The following is a 22,536-nucleotide window of genomic DNA, read 5'->3' as shown; positions in this document are numbered from 1 at the left end:
AGATTAAATGAGAAAATGTATGTTAGATTCCTGTATTGGTTTCCCAGGGCTGCTGTAATAAATTATCACAAATGTGGTGGCTTAAAATAACAGAAATTTTTTCTCTCATAGTTCAGGAGGCCAAAAGCCTGAAATCAAGGTGTCAGCAGTGTTGGTTCTTTTCTGGAGACTCTGACAGAGAAACCATACAAACAGAAGTTTAGTAATATGTATCCCTCCTGTACACATGGGAGAGACTTGGGAAAACTGAGTAACTCCCTGAAATGGCCCAAGTCACCACCTTAAAAACCGTCTTGAGCTAAAGACAAATGAAGTGCTTCCCTAGTGGTGCAGTGGTTAAGAATCCACCTACCAAGGCAGGGGACACAGGTTCCAGCCCTGGTCCAGGAAGATCCCACATGCTGCGGAGCAACTAAGCCCGTGCACCACAACTACTGAGCCTGCGCTCTAGAGCCCGCAAGCCACAACTACTGAAGCCCGCGTGCTCTAGGGCCCATGTGCTGCAACTACTGAGCCCACGCGCCACAACTACTGAAGCCCACGCACCTAGAGCCCGTGCTCTGCAACAAGAGAAGCCGCTGCAATGAGAAGCCCACGCACCACAACGAAGAGTAGCCCCTACTCGCTGCAACTAGAGAAAGCCCACGTGCAGCAACGAAGACCCAAAGCAGCCAAAAATAAATAAATAAAATAAATTTTAAAAATAAATAAATAAATGAAGACAAATGAAGATGTTGGGGTGGGTGGAGCCAGGTATTCAGACAAAGCACAGTAAACAAGTGTATGGTTGTTATGCAGATTTAAGTCCATGCCTTCTCCATGGACAAGAGTTCCAGGTTTAGTAGTTCCTCCTCTTCCTGGTACAGAGAGGAAGACACTCTTACAAATAGAGATTTCCCTTATAAACATAAATTGCTCTTATAAAAAGGTAACTAACTTCTACTTGGCTTTCAGAGTTTCTCTCATGTTTGTTTTTTGTTTGTTTTTTTTTAAAAGCAAACAGCCTAAAATAATCCTTATGCCAAAGAGACATATTTTGCAGTGACAAATTGTGCTCCACCTCATTTTTTTTAATACCCTTGCATCTGCTTTTCCCTGTCTCCTTCATTGTTTTAACTTTGGGCAATTCTTATTGGTGTTTTACATCAATTAGAATTTGATTCAATTGTCTAACACAAAAATTCCAAATTACTACTGACAAGCAATAGAGAAGTTTATTTTCCTCTCATCTAAAGTAATTTCAGGACTGGACATCCAGGGCTGGTAGTGTGATTGTAAAGTCACCAGGAATTGAAATTCCTTCTCTTTTTCTGTTCCACCCTCCTAATGTGGTCTAATATGGCTGCTGAAGCTCTAGCCATTGCATCTGTGTTCTATGCATTAGTAAGAAGGAGGGAGGTTAGGCAATGGAGTCAGTTACCTTTAAGGAGCCTTCCTGAATGTCCCACACAACATTTTCACTTACATTACATTGGCCAAAATTCAGTTTTTTCACTTGTTTTCTCTGCCAAGGAGGTTCAGAAATGCAGTCATTTAGTCAAGCATATTGACACAAGAGACAAGTTTGGGGTTCTATTACTGAGGAAGGAAAAAACAAGCATATTGGGTCAGTAACTAGCAGTCTTTACTACATTATTAATAAAGGAACTTGAGAAAGGTGAGAAGAGAAATCAAGGAAAAAATGTCCAAAGAACAGCTGGGAGTAAGGCGCTCATCATGCCTTCCTCCGAAGTCCTTTTTCCACATCAGGCTTATTTCAGACCAGTGGGTTTGTACACCTACCTCTGAAATTTTTTTTAAAAATCTCACTTTGATAGTAAAACATAATGATTTCCACATTCATGAGCATTTGACACTTGTGGTAATAACCTGACATTTCTCTGCCCTTGAATTAACTGATGATTCAGTTAATGTATTAACTGAATGTAATGTTTACATTACATTCAGTGATGTAAACATTACTGAATGTAATACAGTTAAACATGAGTGAAAAAGAAATGGAGACTAGATAGTTTCTGAGTCTGTAGTTTGTGAGCTCCTTTGTTGAGTCATGGCTTTATAATCCAATCTGTTCCCTTTTTGCCACTGCTCATTCTTTATGATGTATAAATGAGAAGTGACTACTTACAAATGAAGGAAACAATGGTTTAAACATAACTTATTCTGAAACACTTGAGCACTGCATTGGAGTACCTAAGTTGTTCCTCTTCCTTGGAAAAGGGTTATTTTACTTATTTTGCTTTACTATTTATGACTAAGGCACTGTGCCACATTTTTGGAGATTTTAACAATGTGCTGACGCATAGACAGGTACCAAATTGCTACGATATTAATGAAGAATCCATGTTGGAGTCTCAGAAAGCTTGAACTTGTACAGTAGCAAATAGTGAAGCCAGTTTCAAAGCCTCCTCATGTGTAGCCATATCCATTTTTGTTAGTCAAGAAAGGATATCTAGACCACTTATAAGAAACAGAGTAGCTAGTGAGCTGTAAATAAATGACATTACATTTGGATGCGGATTTTTCTTTTTGAAATTGTCTTCCTCCATACCTTGTTCTCTCTGTATTAGCAGCTGTGTTAAAATCATTGTTCTTTCCAAGAATGAGAATGATCCTTTTTTTTTTATTGTTACTCTTCCACTCTGGAATTACTGAACGCATCTTAAATTCCAAAGAGGTCTTGAATTGTTATACCCCCGTCATCTCTTATATTTTAAAACTAAATACAGCTTATTGCTTATATTCAGAAATAGTGTAAGGTTGTATGGAGATTCTAAGAATCCAAAGAACTTTCCTAAAATTCTTCTCCGTTAAGGAAAATAACTATTGTATAGATTCATTAAAAGTAAAGCCTATGCATAAAAGCAAAACTGAGCAAACTAGAGTAGTGTGCCCCTCAAATAGCATAATTTTCAAAGAATTCTGTTAAATCTTTTGCATCCTTTGAGCTCCTTAGCATGAGGGCCCATTCCAAAGGCCGTGCCAGCTCTTTAGCAAGGAAGCATAATTTTCACAGCTTGCCTTGTCCAGCTGTGAATTCCTCCTTCAAAATACCAATGTTTTTGATTCAATTTTCCCCTTATACAACCCATTCACTTTGCCTTTACCAGATTTGAGTTGAGTGGCATACCACAGCTTCTCAGATCTAGAGTATTTACTGTGCAGAGGCTGGGCTGGGAATGGATTCTGAACAGCTAGTAGTTATTCAGCCACTGAGCTAGTCATGCATATGGTACCACATTTACTATTCTCTGCTCATTGTTGCAGGTGATGGCTCCTGGGATCTAATTAGTGCAATGATTTCTTCTGTAAGAGGTGTTAATCCCATGCATTGTATCTGGCATAGGTAGCACTTCACTGGGTTATCTAAATTCAAACGTTTCTATTTCCTATTTAGATACAGCTGGAGGTCAAGTTTTAATTGTATGGAGGGCAGGTAAAAACATAACTCCCCATTACTTGCTTTGCGTCGTGGTCTGTCTTTTACCCCAAAGCCACTAATGCTACCTCTAGTTCTCAGGCTGGCATGCGGTCTTTAGTGGCTCATGTCAAGATGGAGGAGATCAGAGTGATTTGCTCATCTGTGGTTCACAGAGAAATCCTCAGAGCCTCTGTTGACACTGTCACTGACACCTCCAAAGCACAGAGGAGGATGACTGACAATATCCATGGTATTACTGCGTACGTAGCATAATTTGAGATTGAAATGTTTAAAAGGACTCATTACTTGGAGGACCAAATAGGAGAAACGTTTCCTGCAATTGCTTATTGCCCATTCATTCATTCATTTACTCATTCAACAAATATTTATTGAATGCCTATTATAAGCCAAGTGTTGTTCTAGGTGCTGGGCACACAGATGAGAGAAGCTAGTAAGACAGTAAGGTCCCAGCATTCCGAGAACTCATATTTCTGTGCAGGAGATACAATAAACTAGGCATAAAGAATTTCAGATGGCTATAAATGCTATAAAGACAACAAAACAGATGAGAAATACACAAATGGAAAAAGTGTGACTTCTGACATTGTTTAAATTTACTCATCAGGGCCTTTTAGCACCTTGAAGAGGTGTTCTGGGGTAATTCACGTGGAAAATGAGAAAGCAGATATAAACACAATCAATCACATTCCCAGTCTAAGTGTATGTTCACAGTTCCGACTGAAAACCAGCAGCCACCAGTTCAACAATGAGGTGGAAACCAGTCATGTCAGCGTAGACACAGTCTGTTCACTTGCGCTTTGCTGCTGGACACAGAGTCACAGAAATGCTTTTGCCAAGCAAGCAAGTCTGATCCTACACTACTGACCCAGATTGCTGCTGTCAGTGATCACCACATACAGGTTTCTAGGCCAGGTTTACTGGGGATGAGTCTCTCTACAGGGAGGGAAATAAGCCAGTTTAGGTGAGGAGAGCGATCTGAGGCGTTGTCAGTGTGGGTACCTCTCTTCTGCTGCGGCCATGCATATAATTTGCCCCCTGCCCTGATTTATTCTCTCAGTTTCTGGCAACGTCCTGTGTGATGACCCTTTTCTGTGTTTGCAAACGATTTATTGCACTTGATTTCTGTTTGCTTTCCTGACTTTCTACCCCCGCCACCGTCCAGACTCGTATTTTATTTGCAGTCTGATTTCCGAGTTCCAGCTTTTCTCCTAGTCCCCTTGCCCTCCTGATACACACTGCACAGCCCATACACTGGCCCAGTCACTATGATACATGTACACACCTATCTGCGAATGACCTTATGGGCTGTGATTAATTGTATTTTAAAGTCTTCACAGAAAAGTGATTTTTAAAAATCTGCTTAGTTCTGAAAAGATCCTATTTTTGTTTGCTTTTCTTAGATCAAATCAGAAAAAAAAAAAATCTACCATTTGAGTTACATTGATCATTCTTTCTCAGTTTCCACCTTAATTTTTGGTGGTCTGTATAAAATATGAAACTGTTCATTTTCCTTCTCCACTAGTTAGAAATGTGGAATGATACTCAGGTCTCAACTCAAGCATCAATACGGAGTTCTCAAGCCAGGGACAGTTTTGCCCCCTAGGGGATATTTGGCAATGTCCAGGGACATTTTTGGTTGTCACAACCTGGGGAAAGTTGCTACTGGCATCTAGTGGGTAAATGCTGGGTAGACACCACAGATTCTGCTAAACATCCAACAGGGCAAGCCCCACAACAAGGAATTCTTGGGGAGAAGGAAATTTTCCTCTACCCTTCTAGGTTCTTCTGGCTGGTCTAGGAATTAAATTGACATGAGACAGATTAACAGGAGAAAATCAAATTTTAATAACATGTGTACATGGGAGAGACCCAGGAGAACTGAGTAACTCGACAAAATGGCCAAAGCCCTCACCTTAAATACCATCTTCAGCTACAGACAAGAGAGGATGTTGGGGGTAGTGATTTGGGACTTCAAAGAGGAGGAAAGCAATTCACATGGAGATGGAAAAGCATGTGTTTGGTAAATAAACATTTGCTGGGCCAGGCAGAGACAACAGGACACAGACAGGAATTTTAACAAGCAGACTTCGCTAGGCTGCTCCCCGTCTACACACCTAGTTTATACTATAGTTATCTATGGAGATGGCTCCGTTCCTGGATCAGGTCCTTTATCTACATTCTTTAGGCAGTTAGGGGGAAGGTCGAAGGTTCTTCCTGAGTCTTTCGGGCCTTGATTGTTTTCAGCTCAAATAATCTGCATGCCAAAGAGACATTCTGGGGTGGCAAATTTTGCTCCCCTACAGAATCATCTGTCCTCACACATCAACAATGCCAATGCTGAGAAGCCCTGATATACACTACAGCAGGTTGATATAGGACTTTATTCTTCTGCAGCTTCTACATAAAGCTTGCTCTCACCTTAGAAACATATACTTTATGGGTATCGTGAGGAATGCAACATGGAAAAGTGTGTTTTTAATGAAGGCTTGTGCATGAGGAGAAAAATTTAAGAAAATTTGAAATATATGTAATATATTGATGGGAATTCTCTGGAGGTCCAGTGGTTAAGACTCCGTGCTTCCACTGCAAGGGGCACGGGTTCAATCCCTGGTCGGGGAACTAAGATCCTGCAAGCCATGTGGCGCGGCCAAAAAAAAAATCCAATTACATCACAACTGAAATATACGTAATATATTGAAATGTATATAAAAGTCATAGTTGTGTCATTACTACATCAATAAATTTAGTGTATATTTCACTTAAAGTTTGTAAATTAAGATGTTACTTTTAACTGAGGCAGGAGATAGATGGGCCCCAGGCTGAACAGTTTCTCCCCTGTGGACAGAAACTCCATAATAGCAGAAACTCCATAAAAGCAGGATGATGGAGGAGGCTGGGCCCTGCCCAGATAAGAGATAAAAGACCACAAATTCCTCATTCTCGAAGTCAAGGAGACCTCCCCCGCTACACATGCGCAGAAAGGCTCCTTGGAGGTCAAAAAGGGAGGGGGCGCCACCCCATACTAGTCCATCTTGGCTAAGAGATGCGCACGCACACAGGGGAGGACCCTGAGTTATACCAAATACGGACTCAGAACCAGGCAAAGCAAGATGATTGGTCAAAGGAAACCCAGAACACATGCCCCATAAAAGTGATTCAAACTACCACAAGGGTGCGACTCTGAGCCCTCCTGTGTGTCTATCCACACATCCTGTACTCTTTTTCCTCCTAATAAACACTTTACTTGCTTCACTATTTTCCATCTCTATGTGGAAATTCATTTCTACACAGCTGACGGGCCAGGGCCTGGTGGTCTAGTGGCTAGAATTCAGCGTTCTCACTGCCGCTGCCCGACCTCAATCTCTGTCTGGGAACGGAAACCCTGCTTCAAGCTTCAAGCTGCTGCAGGCCGAGGCCCCCTGAGATCATATTCACTTGAAATATGTAGTTTTACTCACATTGTTACTGAATCAGGTCCAACTGCTCGCTGCTCAAAAATCAATACCAAGAAGCATTTCTTGGTAGAAAGGAAAGTTGCTTTTAATCAGAATGCCAGCAATCTGGGGAAATGGTAGACTCAGTGTCCCCCGAAAATCACGTCCGAAGATTCTGCACAGCCACAAAGGTTTTTAAAGGGGAAAACGGAAGTAATCTCAGTTAATCATTGAGATAGGGAGTCAGAGTCATCGCCACCCCCTACTGTGTGCAGGCTTGTCGACTCGTGATTTTTCTTTAGGTGCTATCTCGTTCACACAGTTTGTTCGAGAGATTACTGAAGGGAAGCTAGGTAAGCGATCTAGTGATCTGTTAATTGCTTAATTCTTCATTTCTACTTCTTTGATCTATGGAAAGAACCAACAAGTTAGGCAAGGTATTGTGTGATCAAAAGATTGGAAAGGTGTGCTAGGGCTGGAGATGAGCAGAGCATGCTCTATTTAGAGTTTTAGCTGCTGCATCAAAGAAATTGAACTTTCTGAGTTGTGTTTGTTTATGTTGTTTAGTTTGTCAGCTTGTAAGACAATCAGTGTTCCTCAATCATTTGGACAGCATTTTCATTTGATTTTTCACTAGTGAGAGAGAACTGAGGAATCATTTGTTGAAGGGTGCTTGATACAGTTGAAAAAATATTTTGAAAATAAAAGTTTTAAGTATTCTCAGAATTATATATTATGTAAAGACAAAATAGTGGCCTTTACCTTTCTAATAACACCTTAAAATTTGTTAAATTCTATAAATAACAATTACTGGAGACTTCCCTGGCTGTGCAGTGGTTAAGAATCCGCCTGCCAATGCAGGGGACATGGGTTCGGTCCCTGGTCCAGGAAGATCCCACATGCCGTGGAGCAACTAAGCCCATGCGCCACAACTACTGAGCCTGTACTCTAGAGCCCACAAGCCACAACTACTGAGCCCGTGTGCCACAACTACTGAAGCCTGCGCGCCTAGAGCCCGTGCTCTGCAACAAGAGAAGCCACCGCAATGAGAAGCCCGCTCACCGCAACGAAGAGTAGTCCCCGCTCGCCACAGCTAGAGAAAGCCCGTGTGCAGCAACAAAGACCCAACGCAGCCAAAAATAAATAAATTTATAAAGACAAACAACCAAACAAAAAATTACTGTTGGGGAGCATATGGGTTTTAGTACTGATTCTTGCTTTCTGAATGAAAAACAATGAAATCAAATATTCTGAATGACCACTCCACTTTTATTTATTTCAAAACTCAGGTTAGTATTTGGTAAACCAAAGGCAAAGTGAATATTTCCAATAGCAAAATACTTACCTGAGCAAGTTGGGCCTTAAGAAATGAGATAATTTAACAATTTATAGTCATGAACATACATGGAAAGTATATGGAGAGAAAAATAATTATTTTCCAAGTTGTCGTTCCAACAATTTTTAAGACTCAAGACAATAAATCTCACCTCCAAATCTTTCATGAAACTATTTAGAACTTGCTTATATAAATTTCATTTTATGAGGTTTCTTCTTCCCTGAAGTATTTTAGCTAGGTAGACAAGTAACAAAATCAATGAAACCCTTATCAATGAAGAAGGCATGGACTTCACCCTGCATCATAACCTTACCCTTGTTTATTGTGCTTTGCCTAAAAACCTGCTTCTCCCCCCTCCAACATCTTCTTTTGTCTTTAGCTGGAAATTGTATTTAAGGTGGTGGCTTGGGCCATCTTGGGGAGTTACTCAGATTTCCTGGGTCTCTCCCATGTATACAGAGGTATACATGTTATTAAAATTCCGTTGTTTTCCTCCTGTTAATCTGTGTTTTATTACAGGACGTCTCAGCCAAAAACCCAGGAGGATAGAAGGAGAATTATTTTTCACCTCCCACAGAGTAAAGGGTTAAACTACATAATAAATGTATAAGAACCAATTTTTTAAGAATCTAAACCTTCATACAAAATGAAAAGGGCATGGGAGGGAGAATTACTTTAACCATTATAACCTTACTATGAATGAATTTATTTTTATCATGTGCATATATTACTTTTTAAAAAGATAGTGCCTTTTTCAAAACGGATCTTAACCTTCAGTGTTTACTCTCGAGGGAATCTCCATAAGGATATATTCTTTCTTTTCTTTGTTTTGATTTCCTCTTTCTGTGGTGTTTCATCCAGGCTTTGAAATTAACCAGAGCATTTCCATTGTTGAGTGAGCAGCTGTCAGAGGAAGACAATTTGGTTCAGTGGTGATTGTTTATTCTTTCTGACCAGAAACTCTGTGTGCCATGTTTCTTCAGCATCCTATCAAGTTTTTCATTAACTCTGGCTGTGAATTTGACAACTTTCTGGGCTTCATTTTGTTGTCACTCAGAAAAACATATTTACTTAGTTGTGAGCCTGCCACTGGCCTTCACTTCCTAACTTCTTTCTAATAATGACTTGAAAGAGCTTGCAACAGGACCCATACCTTCCATGCTTGCTGGACAGATACCCTGCCTACGTTTGAGTCCACCTGGCACCTGCTCTAAAGTTTTCCAAGTTTTGCAGATGGAAACTAGACTAAAGGGGACATACCTGATCTTAGCCAAAAGCTAGGGCACCATTGGAGACCAAAGGAAGGAGAGACAATTTCATCCTCATACCTGAAATTTAGAATTCAAAGAAATTTAGAATTCATTCTCCTGTTTAAGATATTCTATACCATAATAAATTTTACCCATTAAAAAATATTCACCTTCTAATGTGTGCCAGGCACTATGTCTCAGAGAGACTAAGAGTGGAATTCCACGTACCCATAACATGATGGAGCTCACAATTTAGCCTATACCAGAATCACCTGGGAAGCTTGTAAATTCTAAGTCTCCAAATGCAGTAGGTCTGAGTTGTGGATTCAGGGATCTGCATGATTTATAAGCATCTCAGATGATTCTGATATAGGTGACCTTTGGATGACACTTTAAGGAACCCTGCCTAGTAGTAGACACAGCCAGATAAAGCAAGAAGAAAAGCTTGTAGTTGGGAATGATTATAATATTAGTGAACAGTGAAGAGGTACCTTGACTGGAGAACTGGGTCACTGTCATGGAATAGTGGGATGAGAGTACATAGGCAAGGTCAGGCCAGAACCTAGAATACCAGCCTAAAAAGGCTGAATTAATTCTAGATGTCACAGAGTTTGAGCTACATCCAAAAGGTCATTGAAGAACCACTGGATGTTTTGAATAGAATGACATTTTAGTGAGATTTATGTTTTAGGCAAGTTATTCTTTTTTTTTTTTAAATTTATTTATTTTTATGTATTATTTATTTTTGGCTGCATTGGGTCTTCGTTGCTGTGCGCGGGCTTTCTCTAGTTGCGGCGAGCGGGGGCTACTCTTCGTTGTGGTGCGCGGGCTTCTCATTGCAGTGGCTTCTCTTGTTGCCGAGCACGGGCTCTAGGTGCGCGGGCTTCAGTAGTTGTGGCTCGTGGGCTCTAGAGCGCAGGCTCAGTAGTTGTGGTGCACGGGCTTAGTTGCTCCGAGGCATGTGGGATCTTCCCGAGGCATGTGGGATCATCCCGGACCAGGGCTCGAACCCGTGTCCCCTGCATTGGCAGGCAGATACTTAACCACTGTGCCACCAGGGAAGCCCTAGGCAAGTCATTCTGACAGCAAAGTCTGAGATGAATTGGAGCAAAAGGAACTTGAGAGTTTCTAAAGCTAGGAAGCATCTGCTATAATTGTCTACGTGTGCGGTGACAAGGATTCAGACTAGGTGAAGCAGAGAACAGATATAAAAGGCAGGCACTGGAAGGATTATCAAGGGACCAAAGGGTTGCAGAGGATAAGGGCAAAAAAAGATTCAGAAAGGGCTCTGAGGTTTGGTACTAGGACTTATGAGAGATTGAAGATGACACTGATTGATATAGGAAGGTGCTGAAGGACAGCAGATGTCCAGGGAAGATGAAGAATAGACATTTGGACAAACTTGATCTGAATTGAGAGGAGGAAAATTCAAGTAGAAGTCTCCTGCTGGCAAATAGAGATACTGACTACAGACTAAGAAAAATGTAGACCTCCAGGTCCTAATAATGGTGACCTGAATGCAAACTGTATTTTCCCTGTTGGGTTTAGTAAGAACAAATTATTGTTAACACATCGTGAATGATCTTAATCTATATACTTATCTTTAAATTGTATTATTTATATTTATAGCAGAGCAGATACTGTGTAATTTTCTTAGTTTCCTCTAAAATTGTGTATTAAAATGTCAGTGTTGGTGTTCGTTTAAGGACCAGGGTGATGCTTTTAGAGGAGGCATTTGGGCTGGCATTGCGTGGATTTTATTTTGGTGCAGAAGGTAGTCCAGGTACTCTCCCAAATGGCTGACCGAATAAAAACTTCTGCCACATCAAGGACTTGCAAGTGTTCAGAATTTCCAAGGGCAGGAGCAGACTCTGAGGAAATAGGTAATAGTGAAAAATGGAGAGGTTGAAGTTGGTTGATTTATAAATAGCTAACATTGTTCACATTGCATTTTGGAACTTTATAGGAGGAAAAAAACAACTCTGGTTCATTGTAACAAAGGAATCAAGAAGTTCCAGCAGAGGAAACGAACATATACTGCTTTAAATAACATACAGATATGTAAACCAAAGTGTTTATCTATCTCTGCCATAGTCATAAGATATATTAAATCAAAATTTTTGAATCTTTTAGGAGGTCTGTGAAACCTGTTTTCAGATGATCATTATATCTGAAAAGAAGCTATGTACTAATTGCTTTTAAGTCTCCAGGGACCAGTAAGCATGATATGGACCATATATCATTTAAAGATATCATAGGCAATATATTACCATTATTTATTGACTAAAGAGATATAGAGAAATGTTTCCAGAGCACATTGCATTGGATGTTTAGGCCACGAATAACGGACATCGCTTCCTTTGCCAAACAGGTATAATTTGGGATTTTCCTCTGTTTTTGAAAAACAAAAACAAAAAAATAAATAACTTAAAAGTTTAAGGGCTAAAAGTCAAAGCCTCATCTTATAAATTATGAGAATTTTGCCAATACCTAACGATTTTAACGATTATCTATGTAGGTTAGGAAAGGACAGTGTTGACAGGTGAATTTTCAACTTCGAATAGCAGAAGGTGGACGGAATTTGTCTTGGTTACTGGTAAGCTGTGATCGTTTTCTACCATACTGAGAAGGCGTCTAAGGTGATACTGGAAAATCCTCTAAAGGCTCTGATGCTCCTGACTAGGAACTTTGTAATGTTTTCTAGATGATAGTTGGGTAAACTTTTAATAGTCTTGGTAGATTTCACTACAATATTTTGAACAATTATTTAGTTGTGTACTGGCAGAAATTAAATATTCAAATGTAATGAGCTTAATTATCACGAAGGGTTTCTTTAAAGATGATGCAGTTATGGCTAGTGTTGCATTTCCTCTTTGGCACGTGGACAGTGAGGGTACTTGAACTATCTGGGTTGTATTGGCTATAAGAGAGTGTGTCTAAAATATATGGAAAGTGATTAGCTTCCTTTGTAGCCCATATGTAAAGTATTCATTGCTTTAAAAGCACCCAAAATGAGGCCCCCTGCCTCTGCCAAGGTGGATTTAGTCTCTTCACAGAGCTCATTTGGTCTGACTACAGATTTTTGTCTCTGAAGGGAGTTTTCCCACTGGTATTGACTCCTCAGCTAGTTGGAGTTCCATTAAACATTTCTGTGATCCCAAGATTATCCAAATTTCTCTTTCTCAAAGGAAACCTGATACAAGATACAGTCAGTAGTGTAGCCCGCCATTCATTCTCCATTCTTCCTCCAAGCAACATAGCCACACGTAGCTTGGGGATCTAAGGGATATGGAAATAAAACAGATGTGAGTGAAACTACCTATTGGCTACTGCCTTTCTCTGTGTGACAACCAGTGCTATTGTTATGAGGGACCACAGATCGAAAAGGACCTGGGGGCAAAGGAAAGACACAGTCTTTTTCTTCTGGTTGAGTCCACCCAAAACAGAAAGGTGAGGTTCATATCAAAGCTCTCTCAGACATCCGAAAAACCAAACTTGGTGTAAATTCTGACACCTCCGTGAGCTTGCATTATCTCTTTCCTATCCAGTATTCACTGAAATATATTGCCGCTTGTTATACTCTTTTCTAGAATGTCTCTGCAACTCCATTTGATAGTTAATACTGCTATGTTGTTTTCCCCTCTTTTACCAATAATGATGGGTCCTTTTGATGTTTTGTACTGGGGAAAAATATGTGCCATAAACAGATATCTATTAGAATGTAAGCTCCATAGAGCATGGATTTTGTGTTTGTCCTGCTCACTTAGATAGCCACACTATCTGGCACTTAATACTCTGAGTGAAAGAATGAGAGAATTAATTAATTAAAAGTTATATGTTTAAAATATGAATAAAATGACATCATACAGAAATAAAGTTACTTTTCAAAATTAGTCTCTCAAGCTAATCATGCTACTTTGTATAAGTTCTCTATTGTTTACAAATTAGAGGTAGCTCCTCTTATCCTAAAGATTCTCCTTTCAGAAAATTGATCATTATTATCGTGTCAATAGCACCTCGCAGAGATTCAGGTTTGCCAATTTTATTCGCAGTACTATGTAATGGAATCTTCAGCCCATTTAAAATTTTGAGTGTATCAGTATTCTCTTATATTAAGCATGAGGAATTCTCTAGTGGATCAACTCACTGTGGTCAGGGACAACTATTCCACTGAAAGATATTCTCCTCTGTAAAGGTAGCCAACCAGCTTTCCCATTAGTGTGAATCCTGACTTCTCTCACATTATTGAACAGGCACTTACAACTTTTAATGCTTCAGTCTGTATTGGTCATATTTCCTACTTAAAAGTCAAATTACATATGATTGTGAATTCTTTAGATAAACACTGTGCAGCTACATAATGAAATTAAAGCTGGAGAGGGTCTCGATTTATTGCAGTGTTTCCCCCACCTCTTGGAACCTTTAACACATGGCTCGCTTCTTTTGTTAAGTATTTTACTGACAGTTTTAACAAAATGTCTTTCCTCCTTGTACATTTGAATTAAGAGTAAAGTGACAAGCAGCATGAAGAATGTAATAGAAATTGCCGTCATTCCATCATTCCATCATCTGATAAAACCAAATCTACTTCTTGCCTTACACTCTATTACTGACATCAAAATATATGTACTTTGAAAATTCTAACATGTCTCTATTACCTCTAAAATTTTGTAGCCTACGTAACATAAATAGAACTTCAAATCCCTATTCTTTAAGAATTTAATTCTCAGGAGAGGAGCAATGATTATTAAATATTTAGCATGGAATTGAATATAAACCATATACATGAGTTACGTACAGAATTTCGTAATTTGCTCCATTGACATATAGCAATAGTCTTTTTAAATTCACTGTTCCTTTTATTCCTCCACAATTTTTCTATATAAACTTTTCTACGTAATCAACAATAATCTGTGTATAATTTAACCGTTGTACTCATTCGGCATATTCTTCACTCTTATTTCTGTCCTCAGGAAAATGATTTCAGGCAAGGTATGAATGTTGGTATAAAAATATTATTGACATCTTTTAAAAGTACTTTCCCTGTCTCTAGTGATACTTTTACTATGTACAAACATGGAGCAAAACCTGTTATTATTTGTTTTAAAATTCCATATGACTATTATATAACAATTTTAAAAATTGTCCCGAGAAAATAATCTCCCCAATCCCCAAGAAAAACACACCCCAAAATGTTATGTACAGCAGTGTTTATCATGGTCAAAAAATGGATTCAACATAAACGTCTAATCATAGAATCAAGAAAATCATGTGACATCCATGCTGTGGAATACACTGTAGCCATTAAAATAAAAATTATGACCATTACATAATTACCTGAAAAAAATAAACATATTAGGGTGTAAAAAGCCAAACATAAATTTGTATCTATATTATGATTACAGGTATGTGAAAACAAGGTATGTATGTATGTATAAATGTATGTATGTACCTACACGAGAACTGGAAAATAGCAAGGCATAGTGAACACAGGTAAGCTGTTTGAGGTGTGGAATAGGAAATTTTTACCTTAAAAATGTTTTCGCTGTTACTGTTATGAAAGTGTTTAATTTTTTAATGTATTTTGAAGTTTCAATATAACCACATTTCCCCTAACCAACAGCTGATGATAATAGACTGTAATTAATGCAGTGTTTTATCCTATTTAGCCTTTGGTGTTGAACTCGGGCAGCGTTCATGGGCTGTTAAGTTTTACGAGTCAATAATGACAGAGCAGCTTCTTAAAGCCTATGTGACCTCCAAATAGCTAAAAGGTGTGTTTAGATTCTCTGTTACTAAAGAATAAATAATCCAACCCATTCTTTCAGGAGGGGAATTTATTTAGGCAACTAAAACATGTAAAAGAGGATTATCTACATGTTATTCATTGTTCTATATCACATAGATGGAATGGGAGCTAAGTACCTTACATGAGTTTGACAAAATATGTATGTGATTAATTAGAATACATATTGCTTCTGTCACAAAATTCTAACTGAATTCAGCTTGATCTCGGGTGGCCTCGTCCGGCAGCGGCTTGAAGGAGGATCTCAGTTCCCCGAACAGAGATTGAAGCCAGGCCATGGCAGTGAGAGCGCTGAACCCTAACCACTAGACCACGAGGGCCAGTGGCAAGGCCCTGGCTTGTGTGCTTTGTAGAAATGAATTTCAGCAAAGGGACGGAAAGTAGTGAAACAAGTAAAGTGCTTCTTAGGAGGAAAAAAAGAGTATGTGTGAATACACACATGGGTGGGCTCAGAGAGAGAGTCAGTCTTCATGGTAGTTTGAATGATTAAATGGGGCATTTCTTCCGGGTTTCCTTTGGCCAATCATCTTGCTTTGCCTGGTTCTTTTTTTTTTTTTTTTTTTTAATGAATTTGTTTTATTTATTTATTTGGCCACACTGCATGGCATGCAGGATCTCAGTTCCCCAACCAGGGATCGAACCCATGCCCCCTGCAGTGGAAGTGTGGAGTCTTAACCACTGGAGGCCACGGAAGTCCCATTGCTTTGCCTGGTTCTGAGTCCGTATTTGGTTTATCTCAGGGTCCTCCCATGTGTGTGCGTGCATCCCTTAGCCAAGTTGGATTCCAGCACAGAGGCCTGTGGGTAGGTTGACATCACCTACTATGGGGTGGCGCCCCCTCCCTTCTGACCTCCGAGGAGCCTTCCTGTGTAGTCAGGAAGGTCTTCTTGACCCCGAGAATGAGGAATATGTGGTCTCTTTATCTTTTCTCTGGGCAGGGCTCAGCTCCTCTCTGCTCCCGCTACTATCTTTGTCTGGGAGTATCTGTACACACGGGACAGACTCCAGCTGCTCAGCCTGGGCCCCATCTATCTCCTGCCTCAAGATCATTCAAGTTTAGTCCAATGGAACTTAATGTTTTCAACCTTCTATCTTCTTACATTGGCATTATTCTAAACCTAGCTCATAGACAAATATTATCAATTGTTCCTACACTGCAACTCCATGCACAAGGACAGAGAACTTACGAATTAGTTCATTAGTTTACTTTTTTTCTAACTGCTGTAGGGGAGCAAAATATGCCACCCCAAAATGTGTCTCTTTGACATGAGGATATTTTAAGCTGATTATTGTTAAGAAACAGAAAAGTCAGGAATTTTTTTCTTTATACCTTCTCCTTAACTGCCTAGAAGAATTTAGATAGGGAGCCTGTACCTGGAAGACAGCGTCACCGAAGATAACTTTGCTTTACATAAGAAAGATTTCTCCCTTGGCATGGCAAACATTTGTTTACCAAACATTACTGCTTCTCCTTGCGAATTGTCTTCCTCCCCTTTGAAGTCTCAAACCCCTACCCCTCCTCCTTAGTTCAGGATAGCATATAAACCTCAGTTGTCTGACTGCCTATGGGTCTCATATTCTTATGGGGTCCCATTAGAATTCATAATTAAATTTGATTTTCTCCTACTAATCTTTCTCATGTCAACTTAATTATTAGACCAGCCAGAAGAACCTAGAAGGAAAGAAGAAAAATTTTCCTCCCCAAAACTACGTAGAAAATAACATACCACTGTGTATGGTAGGCAGAATAATGACCTTAGAAAGATGTCCACATTCTAATCTAAGGAACCTGTACCTGTGTTACCTTACATGGCACAAGGGACTTTGCAGATGTGATTAACTTAAGGACCCTGAGATGGGGAGACTATTCTGGTATTTTGGGTAGGCTGAATGTACACAAAAGTGCTTATAAAACGAAGGCAAGAAGGTCTTAGAAGGAGATGCAAGGATGCAAGCATAGTCAGAGGAGAGAGATTTGAAGATGCTACATCGTTGGCTTTGAAGACGGAAGAAGGGGTTATGAGAAAAGGAAGGTAGGTGGCTTCGAGAAACTGAATAAGGCAAGGAAATGGATTTCTGCCTAGTCTCCAGAAGGAATGCAGCCTGGCTGACAAGCTGATTTTAGCCCAGTGAGACACATTTCAGACTTCTGACCTCCAGAGCTGTAAGAGAATACATTTGTGTGTTTTAAGCCCCTCTGTTTGTGATAATTTATTACAGCAGCAATTGGAATCTAATACAGTGTGTTTCATAATGTGTTCCTGAGAAGCTCATGGAAATTTAAGTTTTGAAGGTTAATTGATAGTTTTTAAGCATGCTGGGGAAATTCACTATTTCAAGGAAGGTCAAGAATGGATCCAATTTTTAAAAACAGACTCCTTTCCCATTGTGAAAATCCACCTAATACGTTTTATATACTTACATCGTTCTTTGCCACATTTTTCTAATACAGAAAACGTTAAAATACCCCAGATAAAGCAACAAATGTTGCCTAGACAGCATAGAAAACTGTGAGATTCTGGATTTTTAAGCCTAGAATGTGGGTTGACTGTTTCAGACCTTCAGGGGTCACTGGGGTATTGCTGGTGGTGGCTGTTGTGAATGTGTGTTTGTTTCTTGTGTTTCTCCTTCGTGAGGAAGTCTTAACCCCTGTGTACAGAAAGACTTGCCTAGGTTTGCCTCTAGATTTGATGTTTGCCTCTGGCAGTGGAATTCCTAACAACCGAGCAAATCGGAATGAGATGGGGATCTCATATGAATCAGTGCCATTTAGGAACTCACCGGCTTACGGAACAAAAGGACCAGACCCGCGGTGGGAACAGAAGTGCTGATTAGGAAGCATAGGTGGCTGTTTCTAGCAGTTAGAATCAAACTCCTTTTTTCAGTGTAGCCTGGGGGCATTTTCAACTCTGACCTCCCTCATTACTCTGTAAGGAAACAAAATAAAAATGTTTCCATAGCTCTAGGCTTCTACCCCACACTGTAGCAAAGGTCAAAGTTTACTACCACTCTAGCTAATTTCATGAAAATAATTTTTGTTCATTGTGTAGGAAGCAGCCTCAACTTTGTGCGTTGCTGCACTATGAAAGAAAATGCCATGAGAAGACTCTTGGAACATTCAGCAAGTACTTTTTATAGATTCTGTTCTACATAAAAAGTGCCAGCATGTAGAGTCAAATAGGAATTAGTACAAGTGGTCAACAAACCAAACAAAGTTGAAAAACATTGAAATATATAACTATTTCGGTTGTTCTGTTTTCTCCCACTGCAGTTTATTAATTGGGTTGTTAAACACATGTCTGCAACTCCTCCTGAGCTGAAATTGGTCATTTACCTAACACTTTATTTTCTAGTATCTCAAAGGATACACGGCCTATCTCATGATTCTTCAGAAATTCATTTCGAGTTAATTGGCAAGTGAGGAATTCTGGACCATTTGATGAATGTGTACTGTGTGCCAGGCCAGGGATCTGGAGTAGGGACCAGGATTGCTGGACACTGACCTCATGCTGATCAAAGTGTGTACGACTTGTTGGGGCAATTTGGGAGCATGACTTAGAGGTACAGACTGAGGCAGCAGTATAAACAGACAGATTTGTCTGCTGCTCTGGCACATTCAGCCCCTATAATGTATATAGTCCATTTCTGTCCACAAATGAAGATATGTTGACCCATCGTTTGCTGCTGGTAGAATATACCTTGGACTAACTATCGTTATAATCTCACATTCTTTCTTATTTTTTTTTTCTTATTTTTAAGTGAGCATTTTCTTATTGTAATTTTTAAAACAAGTTTATTGCATTATAATTTATATAATAAAATGTACCCATTTCAAGGGTGCAGTTTAATGAGTTTTGACAAACATATATAGTCATATAATCATCACCAGAGTCAAGATATAAAATATTTCCATGACCCAAAATGTTTTATCCTGCCCCTTTGAAATCAGTTTTTCTTCTCCCACAGTGTTCAAGACCTACCTGCTTTTTGTCACCATAGATTAGATTTAACTTTTCCAGAATGTCACATAAATGAAATCAGACAGTATGGGCTATTTGTGTGTGGTTTCTTTCTTTCAGCATAATGGCTTTGAGATTAATCTATGTTGTGTGTGAATTGAAAGTTCATTCCTTTTTATTGCTGAGTAGTATTCCACTGTATGGATGGACCACAATTTGTTTATTCATTCACCAGCTGAAGGACATTTGGGATGTTTCCAGATTTGGGCTATTGTGAATAATGCTGCTATGAACATTCATATGCAGGTTTTTGTGTAGATGTGTTTTTATTTCTCTTGGGTACATGCCTAGGAGTGGAATTTTGGATCATATGGTAAGTATATGTTTAACTTTGTGAGAAACCGTCAAATTGTTTTCCAGAGTGGATGTACCATTTTTCAATTCCACCAGCAATCATGAGAATTCCAAGTTGTTCCATATTCTCATCAATACTTCCTGTCATCATTCTTGTTCATTTTAACCATTCTAGTGTGAATACAGTGGTGTCTTTTGTGGTTTTAATTGGCATTCCCTGTTGACTAATGACGTTGAGTATCATTTCATATTCTTACTGGCCATTGATATATATTTTTTGTTAACAGTGCACAGATTTTTGTGGTTTTTAATTGAGTTGATTACCTTTTTATATTCAGTTGGAGATGTAGTTTATATATTCTGGATAACTATCTTTATTAGATATATGTATTGTAAATATTTTTTCCCTGTCTATAGCTTGTCTTTTCATTTTCTTAATGATGAAGAATGACTGATTTTTCCAGGTATTTGTCTGCTACAAACATGTCTAGGTGAAGTGATCAATGTTGCTTTTCAACCTGCCTATGTGATGAAAGACTCAAAAAGCCTAAGACTCTTAAATTTTAGAGTAATAAATTCTAACTGAGTGACATTTTCAGGAACTCATGAAAACAGTCAGGAACACAAAGGTAATATTAATATTTTTGACTTGACATAATGAACAAAATCTTCCTTGTTAAAATTCTCCTTGCAAGAGTATAGAATCAGAGATTCATGCCTAGAGTACTATCCTAATGCAATTATTTATTATACTGTTTGTTTAGATATTTCTTTTAAAATTGAAGAGGTACGTTGAGTTCATGTTTTAAGTGTAAGGATTCTCTTTTAACCCCCTTCATCCAGTACAATTCTGCTAGTATTGTGGAAAGACAAAAACAAAGTTTTAACATTAAAGTAACATTTTTGTCACTCAATGCATCATTTTATGATTTGTCCTTCACATATTTTTTTCTCTTTTCATAGAAATTAATAGCCATGTTATGGCTATTCTTTGAGGGATATGAAAATTAATATTGTAAAGGTTTAAGTTTGGGATAAATGTTTCAAGTAGGACATGGAGCTTTTCATTGTTGATAAAGATGATCTATATTCTATTAAAATCCACATGCTCTGGATGGACAGACATGTTTGCATTCTCTCCATTTTTACTCTACATTTCATTTTCTGTCAAAAGGGAAAGAGGTGAAAAAGGAAGAATGATCAATAAGTGTATTTCCCTTATAATTTATTTTCATGGCTGATGTTGAAGAAAAAGTTAAATAAAAATTAAGACTCTTCCTCCTATAAAAAAATATTAATAAAGTAGTATTCCAATGTCATAAGATAAAAAAGAAAAATTTAATATCAACTTGTTTTCTGCATATATTTGTGAGTAAAGATGAAATATTGCTTGGAGAGTTGGAATTCTCAACATTGCTGTATTCATAGTTCTGATCATTAATTTCTGAAGAAGAGCATGCATAATTTGTGATACATTTTGCCTAAAGAAGTTTCCCCAAAACCCCACAGAGAAAACCCAAAATAGAGCCAGATTCATCAAACAGGACTACTACTTTCCATTCGTACCCTTCCATGTTTTATTTTTCAGTGATTCCTAAAGCAGTTTCTCAAATTCCAAAGCAGGCTTAAAATTCTTTGAACATTGGCACAAATTAATATTAATAGTAATGAGTTCATTTGTGTTTCAGTAGTGGATGACTTAATTTCAGTTATTAAAGTACAATCCTGAGGGTAAGAGAAAAGCATAAAGGGGTCACCAGAAAGCAGGACAAAGGGAGGGTATCCAACATTTAGGCTCACTTATCAAACTTTCCCTTAGGCCACCTTTCTTTCCAAGTGTGTCTGACTGTCTATGTTATGTTCACGCAACTTCCTCGGGAATCTTAGCACCGTGCAAGATCATTTAAGTAGGATGTAATGGAGAGGTCCCTGAACTCTGAGTCAAACCCATCAAAATCTGAATCTTGGCTCTGTGAATGCTACCTTGCTGAGCTTCAGTTTCCTGATCTGTAAGATGGAGATGGCAAAATGTGCTTCACATAATAGTGAGGACAAAATGAGATAATGTATGTGAGGGTATCCAGCCAATGCAGGGGGTTATATTACATATAAATTGAACATAAATTTGAATTCAAGCATAATGAATTTAATTGAAGTGACAGAATTTTTTTTTTTTTTTGGCATTACAGAGATTTGTTTGCTTCAAGTCAGAGTTGGAAGAGACCTCAGAAGTCACCTTGCTTAACCCTTAATTGAAATATGTGTTCTGGCAACAGCCTCCCAGACTGGTGGTAGACTATGATCTGCTAGGACACCCCAGTTATGAGGAAGCCACTGCCCTCTGAGGCATTCCACTCCATTGTTTAATAGCTCCTCTTAGAAGCAATTCCTACTTCATTCATCATTCAACAAATATTTATTAAGCATCTACTGTATGCCAGGCATTATGGATAAAAAGGTAAGACAGACAACCTTTGCTCTTCTGGAGCTCACAGCTTTATGAGGATGACATATAAATGGATAGTTACACAAGTGTGATGAGTATTGTGATGGGCAGGCATGAGGGCTGTGCAAATGCAGATAAGGCATAAGTATGGCCTCCCATGGGGGTTGGATGGTGAGAAAAGGCTCCCTAGAGCAGAGACTTGAAGGATGAGTAAGTTCTCCTTGCAAAGAACAGGGGAATGGGTGCTCTATCCCAGTAACTGAAGCAACAGGAACAAAGGCAAGAGGTGAGAGAGAAGATGGCTTGTGTGGAAAACTGCAGGTATGACTAGAAACCGAATATGAGGGGCATTGTAAGGGCTAAGACTTACAGGTGCCTGGTCATGAAGAGGAAACTTTGGTGTACTAACAAACTGAGGCTTTATCTTGAGGGCACTGGAGACTCATTAGAGTGTTTTGAGAAGAGGAGTAGCGTGGTCAGGTTTGTGAAGAAAGTATAAATGTGCTCCG

At 38.9% G+C, this 22,536-nt stretch overlaps 1 pseudogene; it reads left to right on the top strand.

Annotated features, from left to right (window-relative positions):
* Positions 1-3,526: 3,526 nt before the first annotated feature.
* LOC118888378 overlaps positions 3,527-22,536 on the top strand; it is an 89,125-nt pseudogene continuing 70,115 nt past the window's right edge.

Source organism: Balaenoptera musculus, chromosome X (genome assembly GCF_009873245.2).
Source record: "Balaenoptera musculus isolate JJ_BM4_2016_0621 chromosome X, mBalMus1.pri.v3, whole genome shotgun sequence".
Classification (NCBI taxonomy): Eukaryota; Metazoa; Chordata; class Mammalia; order Artiodactyla; family Balaenopteridae; genus Balaenoptera; species Balaenoptera musculus.
Note: the sequence above shows the minus strand (reverse complement) of the source record. Positions and strands in the feature narration are given on the sequence as shown.